This window comes from Spinacia oleracea, chromosome 6 (genome assembly GCF_020520425.1).
Source record: "Spinacia oleracea cultivar Varoflay chromosome 6, BTI_SOV_V1, whole genome shotgun sequence".
Classification (NCBI taxonomy): Eukaryota; Viridiplantae; Streptophyta; class Magnoliopsida; order Caryophyllales; family Amaranthaceae; genus Spinacia; species Spinacia oleracea.
Window position 1 is genome coordinate 55,538,808 of NC_079492.1, and position 9,933 is coordinate 55,548,740.

The following is a 9,933-nucleotide window of genomic DNA, read 5'->3' on the forward strand; positions in this document are numbered from 1 at the left end:
ATAGATAAATGTTCATTTTTAAATTAGTAAATGTTCATTCAATCAATATAAGCGTCGTTTTTAAATTGGTTGAATAAATAATTAGATAAACTTTCATATTCGAATGAGTAGATAAATGTTCATTTCCAAATAAACTAGTCTTATATGCACGCGATGTGTGCGAAATTATTATATGCATCGCGTGCATATAAGACTTATGAAATAGGCAAAGCAGGTCACAAAGATTGACGAGATGGTGAAATCGAGAGCGCAACAAATTCACATCTTGCTATGAAGCATCTTGAATTTTAGATTAATAGCCATAGATCAATCAACGACATTCTAGTAACTATGAATCTTCCTTAAATCTCGAAAATTAAATGTAACTATTACAATCCCTTTATCAAACTATGAAACATTCAACACCAAAACATATAGCCTACTCTACTAAAAATAAATGACACTGATTCAAGAGGCTATAGTTGTCAAGCTTGCAAAATGTCAAAGATCAGTGACAGTGGTCCAAAAACAAAGGTGTATCATCTCTGAAAGCAGAATTCTGTGCAGCTACTGTCTAAAGCCACTAATCACCTCATATAGACTCAATGTAGTGGATGCCACCTCCTCCGGTTTAAAAAATAATCTAGTAGAGTTAGTCAGTGTATAGTATACGACTTAGTTTTATCATAGATAATGATGAAATAATGACTAATAGAATTTATCATTTCGTGTTCATGAAACATTTATTGGTGAATTGATAACTAATAATGTAGTAATTAATAATCGATAATGTGAACTAATACGTAATGAATTTGTAAAGTTTGTAAATACAAGTTTATCATATATTCATAATGGTTAAAACAACAAAGAGACTAACATGTTCAACAACGAAATGAGACAAACAAGTTTAATTGTTAATGAATTAAGTCGATTCAGTTAAAACGACATGTATCTTGAACAGTTCGGGTTGTAAACGGGTTACGGGTTGTAAACGGTTCGGGTTGAAACAGTTCGGATAATAAGCGGTCCGGGTTGAAACAGTTCGGGTTGTAAATGATCCGGGTTGAAATAGTTTGGGTTATAAACGGTCCGGGTTGAAACGGTTCAGGTTATAAACGGTCCGGGTTGAAACAGTTCGGGTCGTAAACGGGTTTTTCCTGTGTTGAAACGGTTCGGATTGAAATAAATCGGGTCATTAACGGTTTTCGGGTCCATAATGTTCGGATAGAAACGGTTCGGTTTGCCGAATGACAGTTAGTTATTGGGTTCGGATCTTAATCGGGTTAATATTTTCGAGACGGTTTGGGTTCGGGTTGAATATTACCGGATCGGATCATATCGGGTTTCGGGTTCCAACTCACGGGTTATTAACGGTTCGGGTTCTTAACGATCGGATTAACCCAGCGGGTTCAACGCTTCGGGTTGAGAATCGACAACCCTAATTATGCACGGATATTTAAAAATTACGGAGTATTATTCGATCATCTTTTTTATAAAATATTTAACTGAAATATTTAACCTTTAAAGTTAATGCATAGTTAATAAATCATGAACATATTAATTTAATAATCTAATATGCACTTTCCACCTTACAACGGTACGTGTTATTTTTAAAATTTATTTTGAAACTATCGTAATATATATTATATACTTTATATGTTTAACATGATAGTTTGATCAAAATATTCAATACGCTTAATAAGTTAATTTTACCTATTTTGAATAAATATATTTTTATTATTGATATGACAATTTGACTAAAATATTATCAAAATCTTCTAATACTGACATATATATACTATAATCATATTTTTTTCTTCCATGCATAAAGAGTTTATACAAAAAGAAAGAAAATAACTGAGATATTTTTTTTTTTAAAGGAAAGTGACTTTTGGCGGTTTTAATGTATGTAATAGATATGAAAAGGAATTACTTGAATGCATGTATATTGGGGACGAGAAGATGATGGAATTTGCTCCTTCCTACTATGAAAGATTGAGGATTAACCGTCGAGAGAGATTACTGATGAGAGAGAGAAAAATAAGTGAAGAGAGCAAATTGGGGAGGAACCTTTAGAGCCGTTCCGAGTTAATCTACGATTGTAGCGTTGCCACTGGATTTTCTCGTCCATCTACTATTGTTTAGGAATTACTCACCCTTATACTTTTCAAGACACCACCCAGAACACAATATTCCCACCTCCAACATCGGACGAGTTGATCAACTCAGTTCGAAACGGGTTTGACACCAACCCCCGATTCTTGCATCAGAGAATTCGAACCTCAGCAACTCATTCACATTTCGGAAACAACGTCACATTACAACGACAATGTCTTCCCGTTCGACGACGTCACCATGAAGATTTGCAAGGTGGACGACCAAACGGGGGCTGGGTCTTTCCAACGCTCACAAGACCTCCAGAGAATCAACAACTCGATTAATTTTGTTGTAAAACCTCTGTTTAGTTGTAATTACAGAAAATTCACGACTTACAATTATGCTCAATTCAAGCCATTCAATTTGAATGTTGGGGTGCTATCGGAGACAAGCTTGAACAAGGTCCGAGAATTGTTGTGGGCAATTCAGTTCTTGGCCGATAAAATAGGCCACATGAATCGGAAATAACGCCGTTTGTACTTTGGTCATTTGTTAGGGTAAAGTCATGTTGACGGACATGCTTCCTGTTTCGTGGCAAACTCCCTCGCAATATTACGACTTCTAGAAATTCGGGGAATTTCTCGAGGAAATCAAAAGCGTCCGGAAATCATGAATTGAAGTATATGATCGATTTTCAATTTGAAGTTGATATCTCTTGGATCCAGGTCGGTTATTTCGGTTCATTTGTCTCTGTTTACCTTTTTCGTCTACATTCTTGTTTCGGTTGGTTTTACAACAAAGCACTATTTGAAAGCTTAAATAATTTAAATAGCTACTATTTGGAGTTAAAAATTTACATTCTTATTTCGGTCAGTCTTTCCAACATAACAATATATAAAGGTTTAAATGGATTAAATATATTCTTAGTTAATGGTACAAATGTATTATACTTGTACCATAAAACAACACCAATTTGTTCCACAAAATGCCTTCAATACATGTTGTATCCTTGTAAGGAAATACACAATGATTATTATCTTTTCCCTCCACCATTAACTAATTGCTCATATATTTTTATTACAAATTGTCTTCAATTAATGTTGTATTCTTGTACCAAGGACACAATTATTATATTTTTCAACTGTCTTAACTCAAATTTATTGGAGTTATGCGATTGTTGAACATCTCGTATTCTACTCAATTAGAAAGAACATGACATTTTGTATGTTCAGTTCAACCGAAAATGTGGGTGCTTTCGGTTTTGAAAGCCAAGTCTTTGTGTTTGACTCAGATTGCAGCTCATATCAAAGACAAACATCCTCGAGCAAGATTGATGATTAACTTGCTTCTAATCAAATCATATCAATCTCTTACTCCTCCAACATTAGCTGACACTGGCTCCGACACGCCATTCCCCTAGTGCTAGTACTCCCTCCTCTATTACACTTCCTCCTCATCTTCTTTTCATCTTCTTGTTACTATCTTGAGATCTTCGGCCCCTTCTATTTCTCTCCAAGGATCTTCGGCCCCTTCTCTTTCTCTCTATGGATCTCCCTCCCCGTCCGAGTCCCATTAGAAGGATGTGTACCAAATCTATCAACATCTTATGTTAGTGTGGACTGTTGGGAACAAACAAAAAGTGCGATTTAAGAATGATTCATCTTTAGACTACATTATATTTCTCCGCAATGTGTATTCATATATCCTTCAAGAGGTAAATGATATACGGAGTACAATTTTTCTAATTGTATTTGTTCTATTTTTTGTATTTACGAAGTCTAATGTCATTGAAGACGGACGTGGAAGTTTGTTTCTCAGGCCCAGACTTTAATTTTAAATCCCTAAATAAAACGTAGTTGTTATGTTTCTTAAATTTAACTTATTTTTCGTAAATGTAATTTGTCCCGGAAAAAGTGAAAACAATTTTATGTATTTTAATGTCTAATCTCAATAAAGAAGGACGTGCAGGTTTATTTCCCAGACTCGGACTTTAATTTTAAATCCCTAAAAAAAATTTAGTTGTTATGTTTCTTATACTTAACTTATTTTTCGTAAACGTAACTTTTCTCGGAAAAAGTGAAAATAAATTGAAAACAACAATAATTAAATTTGTAGTTATGTATGTAATATAGCATTATGTTTAACTGGTTACTTTGAACTAATTGTGTTTTACACAAATACAAAAGTTTATTACGTCGTTATCTTATATTTTTCTAGTTATAATAATATTTACGAGTAATTAATAATATTCCGTAACGCAAGTGTCCTAATTCATCTTTTTCCATCAAAGCCAAAAACATAAAAACCCGGCAGATTTTATATATACAATGAAATTTATCAAGCACCCAATGTTTTCTTTAACAATTTTTGTTTGTTATAATTTTCTACAGGTCCTAATAAGCATAAGAAGAGTGGCAAGAACAATGTCACATTAAGAGGAAAATTGACAAAGTTATAGCCGAAAAAAGAAACTTTTGAGTTGTTAAAGATTCATAGTTTTTGAATCTGTTAAACAAAAAATCATCTTCTGCCACATTAATTAATTCAAGTCGTGTGTAGTATTTATGACTCAGAGAGCAAGATGTTTGTGTTGAATGACAAAATGTACTTCACATTTGTGCATGTGAAGCTGCTCATGTGCTCGGGATAAAGAACACTGGGAAAAGTCGAAAATATGTTCCGACCTCAAAAGATTCTTCTTCCTTTTCGACTTTCATTGAGAAGATAAAGAATGGAAACAGAAAGAAGAAGTTAACTCACAAGGAGTTAAAGAATATTCTGATGGGCATCAAGATTAATTAAACAAACAAGTTGGAATACACAAAACTTCTGCGCTATTACATCTTGGATCAGTTTTTACTACCAAGCACTGACAATAATTGTATTGTGGTCTTGCAAACATTTGTAAAGGATGAAGTATTTGAGTCCATGAATTGGGCATCAGAAGTTTGGGATCACATTGTTTATGCACTTGAGAAAGTCAAAACATAGAATAACAAACTATTTCTGGTTGTGCGCCAGCCTTTGAGGTATAATTTCAATGTTTATGAAAATCCTAACCGTGAAACTTTTATAGGAAAATGGTTCTTGTTTTAATAGTATATTTTTTCAATTTTGGGTAGGCAATGATCCACATAAAATTGCTGAAATTAAATGATGCTCACATGTCGAAGGGTTCTTCTTAGTCCATAGAGGGATGACTTAATGCATTAGGGGATTATCAGATGTTAGAATATATATATATATAAAATATGACGGGTTTTTTCTGGTCCAGTAAGGGTTCAGTAACCCACTAAACCCTTAGTGACACCGCCCCTGTCGTCTTGTGGACATCAATTGTTTCAAAATAAGTGCATATATTATATTTCCTCCGATTATTTATACTCGCAACGGTTAGACATTTAACACTATTCAATATTCTACTTTGACTATTGTTGGTGATTTGTATGTAAGATAAAATATAGCGTTGTTGGATCTTGTTAGATTCGTCTCAATGTGTATTTTCAAAAAATCAACTTTTTATAATTTTTAATTAAAGGGATTTAAAGATATTAATAATCAAAGTTGTGCATTGGCATGCGTGAAAATGACAAACGTTGCGAGTAAAACTGAATGGAGGAAGTATCTGATTTAAAGTGATCGTAGAGAATTAAATTGATTCAAGATGAATTCCCTCATAAGCCAATGTACCTTCAAGATCACCAATAATCCGAGAAACCCGTACTTCAAGACCCCTTTGTACATCCTTAAACATGCATTGCATTGTATCACCAAATCGTTTCATGTCAAAATTAGATGGCCCGTCAAGCTCATTCGTGATCTCAACAACAAAACCATTTGCTATTTTGGACTGTACTTCCATCAGCTATTGTCCTATTGCGGCTATAAACCTCTGTAACTGAAATGTCTCCTCCGGGAAGTGCTCTAGTTGTGAAAGAAAAAAAGAGGGCAAGCTCTCGATAATTAGTGGATGCAAGAATCCAATTTACTTGAGATTTTATGCATGCAAACAATGCATCAATGAGCTCAAAAATTAAAACTAATTTCCTCAATTGCAATCAAATCAAAACCCAGAACACCAACACTAACAAAAATATCTTAATCCAAAAATGACAGAGAGAGAAAGAGAGTGCGTGGTATTACCGGTATACCATGGGAACGGTTTAGAAAATGTTGCTAACATGGGCCAATGTACGGGCCTGATTAGAAACGGCTCGAACTCAATCAGGATCACCATGACCAAGGGCATTAGCAGCAATCCCAGAAGTAATATCCAAAAACTCTCGCCCTTTAACATCATCAAACCATAATCAACACTACATCAAACCCTGGTGAATTGCAATGTTAACCTTGAATCCTCGCATGTATTCACCAGCATATCAATATATTGATAAAATTATCATGATTACACCCAAAAAAATTGCAAAAATAAAACAGCAAAATAAATACATATATTGTATATAGTTAATGATTTAGTACCTTCTTACTGACACTTCAGATTGACGATTGTCCCTGGAATCTGTTAGCTTTAGAGATAGAGGATAAACTTCAACGTTGAACTTTTTGTTAATAGCACCCTGAGAAATCAGCTTCCTAAGCAGTGGAGGTTCTCCATTGTACCTAAGAAAATTTATCGTTAATCAAAGGCATTATAGACAATATTTCCTATTTATTTTTGGTATGAGGAGCTGAGGAGGGGAGGAAAATTTATTGTTAATGAAAGGTATTATAGACAATTAATTAACCCACAACAATGAAAATGTGGTTAAGTCATGTCAATTTCATCAATTAGTAACAAAATAACATTAAAAAAAGGTTTTTTTTGCCAAAAAGGACCTTTTATAAACGTTTTTTTGCGAGAAAGGACCTTTTATGACGAAATTGGTGAAATGGGACCTAATACATAATTTTTTTTGTTGATTGGGACCTTTTACCGGTTTCTTGGAGTTGACCCAAGATTCCGGCAACGACTTTGACACATGGCAACCGGAGAAGGCCACGTGTCCATTTAATGATTAAAAAAAAAAATATCCCCCCCAAAAAAAAAAATTATCGATTTTTAATTTTTTGCCCCAAATCGATTTTTTTTTTGCCCCAAATCGAAATTGATTTTTGTGCCCCAAATCGATTTTTTTTTTTGCCCCAAATCGATTTTTTTTGCTCCAATTCTCCCTCCAAAATCCCAATTGCCTTAAAGTTCGTCACTGAAATTGTCTACCACGAATTGTTATTCATAGCCACACGAATGAGGTTTGCTAGTTTTCCCCCTCAATTGTTCTAATTTTGCGTCGAAAAAATTAGGGTTCTTCGCAAAATTGGGGCATAAAAAAAGAAATTCGATTTGGGGCCAAAAAAAAAAAAAATCGATTTTTTTTTTTTTAGGCATTTTTTTTTTTGGGCAATTTTTTTTTAATCATTAAATGGACACGTGGCACTCTCCGGTTGCCACGTGTCAAAGTCGTTGCCTGAATCTTGTGTCAACTCCAAAAAACCGGTAAAAGATCCCAATCAACAAAAAAATTTATGTTTTAGGTCCCATTTCACCAATTTCGTCATAAAAGGTCCTTTCTCGCAAAAAACCGTTTATAAAAGGTCCTTTTTGGCAAAAAATCCTTAAAAAAATCCAGAAAAAAACTTGAACACACATAAAAAGAAAGTAGTAAACCATATTTTTAAAAACCCAAAAATTCAAAAACAATTTATTTGAAAAACCCAGAAAATCCCTTAAAAATACTGGGGAAAACCCATAAATCAAAAGTGCAACAGAAGAAAAGTTTTAAAGGGGAGGCAAATCGGCAGAAGAAAAAAAGGAAGGAAAAAAATGAGGAGAGAGAAAGTAAACCTTATCATTAGACATGGTGGTAGAGTGTTGTTGTTGAGTGGGAGGTTTAGAATTAGATGTTAGAGAATCAAGAGGAGCAGCAGGTCTAAGAGACGCCATGTGAAATCCAGCTCAAGCTTCCTCTATGTGGTCCAAGATCAGCAGCTCAAGATAAGTAGATGCGGTGGCACCGCATTAGAATGATTAACATTTCCATGTATAATTTTGGTAATTCTTTTGTTTGTAAATTAAGGACAAGTTCACCATGTTAAACTCAGCAAGTAGCAAGATAGTATACAGACTTGACGATAGCCAGTCCAAGTAATAATCACTACCCAAGAAAAAAGAAAGCATGGAATACATGATACACCAACCTTCTTAGAAGGAAAAGACTCTAAAATAATCACATGAAATCTTACAATCATTAAATAAAATAGAATTTCATATTGGTAATCCTATACAGTATACAAAGAACATTAATATTAATACTCCCAGGTCCGAAGTGGGAGTCCAGGTGACTCGTATGACAACAACACAAATAGAAAAGAATAAACTATGAATTGCTATGTATGAAGCCTTTCCAGGATCATATGATTAACAGACAACTTTTAATACTAAAAACTAACTAATATAACAACAAAGAACCATCGTTTATTCTGCGACACACACAATTGATAACTCTGCGCTTCAGGCTGGACAGGAAAGACACATCCTGTTGAGCAAATATCCAACTCTTCCAGACTGTTGACGCAGAGGGAAAGGTGGACGACTTGAACTTGCTACATCTTTACAGGGCAGATGAAGACAGCTGGTGCTAGAGTTCCAGAGATTTACAATTTGCTATCGATCAGTTTGGAGTTCTTAGTATGAACAAATATTAGTGGAGTTTTACTGACAAAATCAGTCCCAACTTTTCTGTAGAATTTCTGTTGGGTATGGTTAGCTACTTAGCTGTACATTGATAATTTTTAGTAGGATGTAAATGTTAGCGGCTGGAAAACTTAGTAGATTTGTAAAGATGTGGGTCTTTGTAAATCAATGCCCATTTGGTACCCCTACACCAAAATTGATTTTGCACTAAATCTTAGACGAAACTCGACCGACATTGTTGCTCAAAATCTCATCTAAATACTTGAACAAACTCTCAAGTTCAACCTTGATTTCTATTGATGGTTGAATTGAAAAGTATAAATCTAGGATTTTGCAAACTGGTAACATTTTACCAAAAGTGATGGAATTTCAAGTGTAAAACAAATCTTAAAAAAAAGACTCCATAATCATGAATCTCAATCACGGAGACAACAACCCCTAAAAAATGACCCAAATCCACATATTCCAAAATTTAGTTGCATCAAATCAAATCCTATATAATAATAAAATACTCACATTTTTCCAGTTTCCCTCAATTATTCAGGTATTTCGATGTTTTTCTTTGTAATTTTGAGTTATATTTTGCGAATTTAGTCCGAGATTATGTATGACTCATGATGTTTCACAATAGTGTGTTGTTTTGAGACACTAAAATTGTTCTTCCAATAACACTGGATTCAAAATCGACGCAACCTCCTTTTCTCGACAAAACCACTAGGTATAAACATACACTTGACAAGTGTATGCGTGTGACATTTAAAATTGGCAGTCCAATTTATGTTAAGAACTTCAAATAATCAGATTTATGAGCCTGTTATTAGATGTATTGGTGTTATTTAAGGTTCTTTATGAAAAGTCTAAGGGGATGTGTTTTGTAAATTTATGCTCCCTTCTTTGTTGTGCATATTGTTAGCTGATCCTTGTTATAGGAGCTTGTGTTTTATGGTTTTGATATCCAACTTGGATCTTATTTAAATCGAGTAGTTACTATGCTAGATGGTCTGGCCGAGTAGTTTAACCCGTTCACCCTCACAAACGGAAGAATGTTGTTTATGCTTCAAAATTGTTTGTGTTGGATTGAAATTATTTGTCATATGGATATGGATCAGGTTTTAGTTAGTTCAATTTTTGTGGATAGATTAACTTTAAGCTAAACTCTGCCGGAT

The 9,933-nt window shown here is 34.1% G+C and overlaps 1 long non-coding RNA gene across 3 annotated transcripts; it reads right to left on the reverse strand.

Moving 5' to 3' along the window:
- Positions 1-4,652: 4,652 nt before the first annotated feature.
- LOC130463952 (uncharacterized) lies at positions 4,653-8,238 on the reverse strand. 3 transcript variants are annotated; one of them, XR_008924197.1, is made up of 4 exons: positions 7,919-8,238; positions 6,556-6,696; positions 6,220-6,364; positions 4,653-6,000 (listed from the first exon to the last, which is right to left on the reverse strand). It is a non-coding gene; the product is annotated as an uncharacterized lncRNA (long non-coding RNA). The 3 variants fall into 3 exon arrangements; XR_008924196.1 differs by having other exon boundaries at positions 6,220-6,404; XR_008924195.1 differs by having other exon boundaries at positions 6,220-6,425.
- Positions 8,239-9,933: the final 1,695 nt, after the last annotated feature.